The sequence below is a fragment of the Mustela nivalis genome, assembly GCF_964662115.1.
Source record: "Mustela nivalis genome assembly, chromosome: 15".
In the NCBI taxonomy this organism is placed as follows: Eukaryota; Metazoa; Chordata; class Mammalia; order Carnivora; family Mustelidae; genus Mustela; species Mustela nivalis.
In genome coordinates this window covers 15,179,662-15,185,695 of record NC_139034.1, presented here as the reverse complement: position 1 = coordinate 15,185,695, position 6,034 = coordinate 15,179,662, and the positions used below count along the sequence as shown (strand labels likewise).

The 6,034-nt window shown below is 43.9% G+C and overlaps 1 long non-coding RNA gene across 1 annotated transcript; it reads left to right on the top strand.

Annotated features, from left to right (window-relative positions):
* The first annotated feature begins 1,002 nt into the window (after nucleotides 1-1,002).
* LOC309849068 lies at nucleotides 1,003-3,632 on the top strand. Its single transcript, XR_014303465.1, has 2 exons — nucleotides 1,003-1,163; nucleotides 3,069-3,632. It is a non-coding gene; the product is annotated as an uncharacterized lncRNA (long non-coding RNA).
* Nucleotides 3,633-6,034: the final 2,402 nt, after the last annotated feature.

Here is a 6,034-nt window from a genome sequence, read left to right as displayed (position 1 = left end):
GCCACGGTTATCCCAAAGTAAATCTTTGAAGACCTCATTTTTCTTCTCCAAATTCTCCTTTGACATTCTCTTTACGTAAGAGATGCACTGGAAAGCCCTCTTAACTCAAAACACGTTAGCCTTTTTATTCCTATTTTGGGTCTATAGCTCATACTTTTTGTTGCTTGCATTTCCTAGAGGGTTGAATCTGACCTTAACGTCTCATGTCCATCCTATCATTGTACCAAATGATTTGTTTTGTGAGAATGAAACCATGAGCCACGTTCTTATACCTGGGAGCAGAAGCTGAGACAAGTCAGCCTTCTGAAACTTTACCCTTGAGGGAGAGAAGAGGTCTGCACACACCCCTAATAGAGGACAGGATGGGACAGGACTGGGTGCTGCAGTGGTAGGGGAATGGAGTAAATGTTTGCAGGCTGGTTACACACTTCCTATCTCCAGCCCAGTTGCTAAGAACAGAGGTGGAAACATCCCGGCAACTGGCGGGGCACTGGACCTAGTGGGATACCTGGGACCATGAAAAAGAAAGGGAGAGGGCAGTTAGGGAGACTTATCAGTGTGAAGAATGTTTTTCAAGACTAGAGAAGCAATAGTCATTCTATGTTTCATGCGTTTGAGCACTGGATTATTATTCCCCTGTGCTATAGTTTATAACAACTTTCTCAGTGACAAGTAGGGAAGCTCCTTCAGGACAAGGGCAAAGAGGTTGTTTTTTGTTTGTTTGTTTTGTTTTTGCTTTTTCTTGAACTCCATAGTGCTCAGGGAAGCATTGAGCCTGCTTCAGGCACCCGATCAAATAATTAAAAAATTACTGGATTGGATCGCCTTGAATATGATACACCTCTGACAATTTTTCAAGCTTTGCAGTGAAGTGTCAGAGCAAACGGGCGAGAGGCTGACAGCTGTCCAAAGCTTGCAAAGAGTGAAACGAAGAAAAGAAAGACCAGAAGAGAAAAATGGTTTGTTTTCTCACTCTGGGGTTAGTACTGAGAAGTTACAGTGTCATTTGTTTGTGATTTATTTAAAGACAATATATAGGGGAAAAAATCCCCGTCTTGCATCATTCCTCCAAGTCACAGATGACAGTTCTTCCTTTCTTCTGATGTGTTCCTGTCGTGCTATGAACCATATTCTAGCTTCTTCTCAGTCATGGAAGCAGCACGGTGAGTACTGGGCCTGCCCAGAGGGTGGGAGTTGAGTTAAAGGAGCTCCCCTCTCACATGCTTCCTCGGGAAAATCCGTCTCTTGTTACACATCTTATATCCAACTAAATGTCCATTTAGTGCCAGATTAATCTGTCTCCACTCTCCAAAATGGACTGGAATATTTAAAGCAGAGATGCCTCAAAGGAATGGTAGGGTTGACGGAATGGTCTTAATAGTTTCCTTCTCCTTGTTATTTCCCCAGGGCACTGAAACCCAGGCATGGTTTGATCTTGTTTCTCCTGCTATTGATTCTGTTGCTCAGCGGTATCTTGCTTAGAGAGAATCCTGACTCAGTGGAGACAAGGGCCATTGTTGGTCTGATTTCCACCTACCTCACTGGCTGGACTGTCGCCTCTGGGCCAGTATCACTGGGGCAATACAGCCGTTCTTATCGAACCTTCTCTGCTCCGTCATTCTCCTCTGATGCGTTAGAGTGGCTGGTCATGAAGGCACTCATTTCTCAGATGTAGGAACCGAAGCTGCCAGTCCCCAACTCAGGAGCGGGGAGGAGCGGAGTGAAATCACAACCCGCAGGCAGTTTGCATCTGACTTCTCCAACGGGAAGCAAATGCCGTGTGATGAATAATAAAATCATATCCTTGTCACGCTCCTTCTCTCGGGAGCATGGCGCGGTTGGCCAGCACGATGATATCACACTTGACAATATTTACGGAAGGCAGGCACAAGGCTCCGGCATCCCTCCTGGACTCCTTCAGGCCCCTGTGGCGAGAACCTGTGGGTCTTCAGCGCTCCTGCGTCAGCAGCACTTGGCCGACCTTGCCCTTGCCCAGTTCATTGTTAATGCTGCCTTTTTGTAAAATAGCCTATGCAGGTAGGGACAATGAGGTAATATGAAAATGTCTTGCTTGCTTAATTGAGAAAGAGGAAACAAAATAATTCCCAGGGACACAACTCAGAGGGATTAAAGAGTTGCAGATGCTGAGTGTGTCTCTGCCATCTGCTCCTGTACTCGGGTCTCCTCCACCCTCAGGCTACGCTGGCATCCACGTCCGCCATGTTCTGGGAAGAATCCAGCTGGTGACATTGAATGCACTGCTGGCCTCCAACGTCAGGGGACACTTCCTGGGAACATAGGCAGCTGACAGCAGTGGCCCCGCAGGTCAACAGCAAGGAAATGCCTATTTTCCATCGAGTTCAAACTAGAGCTTAGTGGTTCTGAAACATTTTAGTTCCTCTTTTTCTTCATTTCTCGCTTCCTCCTTTTCTTGTCCAGTGTCCTTTTGTTCCCAGCCCTTTGTGTTTTAATTGGCCTTCGAGCTCCGCTGGATCTGCTCTCCTTTACCCTCTCTCTCTCTTTTCTTCTTTCCATTTCTCTATCATCATTTTGCCCTTCTTGTCTGAGGATAAGAGAGGAGAACCAACTCCTTTAGTAACAAGATGACCCAATTTACATTCAGATTTTCAATAGCGTGGTTGCCGTGGCCTTTTCAGATCTTTTTTACTTGCTGACCCGTTCGAAATCACCGATGAGCAAGCAGGTGGCAGGTATAGAGAAAGGGATCCTCGAAACATCTGATAGTCAGAACAATTTCTATTTATAACAATGGCTTTGGTCAAGTCGAATGTGAATGGTGTTTGATTGTAATCATTTTACTTTTCTGCCTTAAAAAAGGTGGGCAAAGCTTGGATCAAATCCTCTTAGGATTGTTCGGTCTTCCTGGCCAAGCTGTTTGTTTGCATTTAGACTTGTTACCTGGATATATTTCTGGATCAAAGAAACGCCAAATCACAGAGGTTCTAGAATGGAGTTCTTTTTAAAGTTGCTTTCATTTGCTATGTCAATATATCTCAAGCAGTCATTTAAAAAAGAAACATTTTCCTTCTATTACCTATTGTTACTAGGTACTCAACCCCTGATGTTATTACTGCCTCCAACCACTAGCTCAGGAGGAGAGTTTCAGGAAGCAGGTATCTTTTCAGCCCTGTTTATCTGGAATCCAGCCCTAGCATGGTGCCTGGTACAGTCAGGGCTCAATAAACATTCGTTGAGTGAATGAGTGAGCAAGTCAACTGAGGTGGCCATGGAAGGTGCTAGAAGACCATATGTTGGAATCAAGTGCTTCAGAGCGTAATTCTCTACCTAGAGCAGAGGAAGATTTTGCTAAGACAACAGAAGACCAGAGGAAGCTGGAATCATTGGTCTCTTGGCCAGATACTTCAACCTAGCTACCATCAGAAAAACACATTTCCGATTAGTATACTAAATATTTATTGCAACATTTACAATGTGCCAGATACTATGTACAACTACAGGGATATCACCCCCCCCCCCAAAAAAAGAATATTGTCTCAACCCCAAAGATTTCTTGGTATAATAAGGAAAGAATACTTTTTTGAACCAAATGTTATATGCCCATGTATTAAATTTTAGACTGAACCAAATAAATGCTTTATTTAAAAAAGAAATCTCGGGCGCCTGGGTGGCTCAGTGGGTTAAGCCGCTGCCTTCGGCTCAGGTCATGATCTCAGGGTCCTGGGATCGAGTCCCGCATCGGGCTCTCTGCTCAGCAGGGAGTCTGCTTCCTCCTCTCTCTCTGTGCCTGCCTCTCTGCCTACTTGTAATCTCTCTCTGTCAAATAAATAAATAAAATCTTTAAAATAAATAAATAAATAAATAAATAAGAAATCTCATGAAGCAGTGAGTTTGAATTACTATTCTGTGTGTCTGTATTCCCTCAGTCTTTGCACTGAAATAGCACGAGAAAGGCAGACCATTTCTCACAGACAGCACCTGGAAGAAGCACTCTGTTCGGATTGAGTCCATATTTCCTTCTTCTCTTTGACTATTTATTCTTTGCCCTTTGCCTATCTCAGCATTCTTTCTCCACAGGCACACCTAGAATTTTTGATGGAAGCTGTCACCAGTGACCAAGTGACTCTTCTCATTTGTATTTGTCACAGAAGGAGCACATCTCATGAGGACCTTGCCAGTCATACTCCCTGGCCTTACTGTTACAGTAGGGAAAGTTCCCTTCTCTAGAATTATCCTTGAAAAACAGGCAGGGGCTTTAATCTGTCTAGAGGAGTCTGTCTACTCTGTGAAAGAGAGGTATATATAAAACGACCTCAAAAGGCCAAAGGTGCCATAAGACCAGAGAAAAAAACTGACAAGTTCAGCTTGTTGAGAAATGGTTTATAGAGGGGACTTGGGGACAGAAGCATGCCTTGGGCACCCTGAAGACCATCAGATCTCCTCAACCCCACATTCCTTAAGGTCTGCTTTTGTTGTCCTAGAGGCCAGGAGTATAGCTGAGGGGCCACCCAGAAGGAGAATATTTAAGAATAGGTATGTGTCACAGTCATATCTCCAGGGCAAATCAAAGACATTATGCCCCGAGGGTGTAGTTAAGGGTGTGGTTAAACAAAAGGAAAGAAAGTGGGAGCTGGGGTCACAGAAGGTCATCATGGCGGATTTGTCCAAGATGGCTGTCTGGTTCACATACCATCTGTTTAAAAACATTCTGATCAGTGAGTTCATGTACTTGTGCTCTGTTTCCAGCCATGACTACCAGTGGTTCTTAGTGGGACCATTTCAGATTTGGCCCATCACAGAAACCCAGAATCTTAGAGATGAATAAGACCTTACACAGCTAACATCCTGCCTGATGCCGGAACTCTCTCCTCAAAGTTCTGACAGATGGCCACAGAGTTTACGTTCTGGTGAACAACAAAGGGCTCTCTATCCCTGGAGAGTGCTATTTCCACTACTGAGCACTTTGGTTTGTGAGAAAGCTGTTTTTAGAAATTTGATTCCTTGAACTGAGCTAGAAATCACCTCCTTGCCACTTCCTTCCTTATTTACTTCCTCTGCTCTCCCCTCGACAATTACTCTTTGCTTCTAATCTGTCTTTTCTAAAATAAAACCTATTCATTCCTCTTTCCTCACAACAGCTCCTCCTGTGTTTGAAGACAATTATGTATCGGAGTTTTCTCCCTCCCAAGCTAAGCACTCAACCTCTCACCATTTGATGTCTGCCCTTGTTTCTAGACTCCTCAGCCCCTATACACCCCTTCTCTAGGTACATTATTGTATGTTAGGATATGTCTTAAACGGTCATACCTTGAATTGAATATCTTTCAGTTGTCTTTGGATCAACACAGTTTGTTACTATTACTTACTACCTGTACACTATATTTCTTTTTTTTTTTTAAAGATTTTATTTATTTACTTGAGAGAAAGAAAGAGAGAGAAAGCATGAGCAGGGGGAGGAGCAAAAGGAGAGGGAGGCAGAGAATCTCAAGCAGACTCCACTCTGGGTGCAGAACCCAATGTGGGGGCTCCATCTCACCACCCTGCGATTATCACCTGAGCCGAAATCAAGAGTCCAACACTTAACCAACTGAGTCACTCAGGTGCCCATCTGGACACTGTATTTCTTTCTTTCTTTTTTTTTTTTTTTAAGATTATATTTATTTATTTATTTGTCAGAGAGAGAGAGAGACAGAGAACACAAGCAGGCAGAATGGCAGGCAGAGGCAGAGAGAGAAGCAGGCTCCCCACTGAGTAAGGAGCCCAACGTGGGACTCGATCCCATGACCCTGGGATCACAATCCGAGCCGAAGGCAGTGGCTCAACCAACTGAGCCACCCAGGTGTCCCACTATATTTCTATTTAATGGAGCTATTATATTAGCTGTTTAAAGCAACCATATCGTTGAATTTATTCACATTAAGCTTTTGGCCAAAGAAAAACTCCAGGTATTTTGAAAAGAGGGAATGCAATTAAGCCAATTCCCACCATTATGCTGCTGTGCAGTCAGTTTCTGACCAATTGTGCTGGTACAACACCACTATATTAATACAAGAGT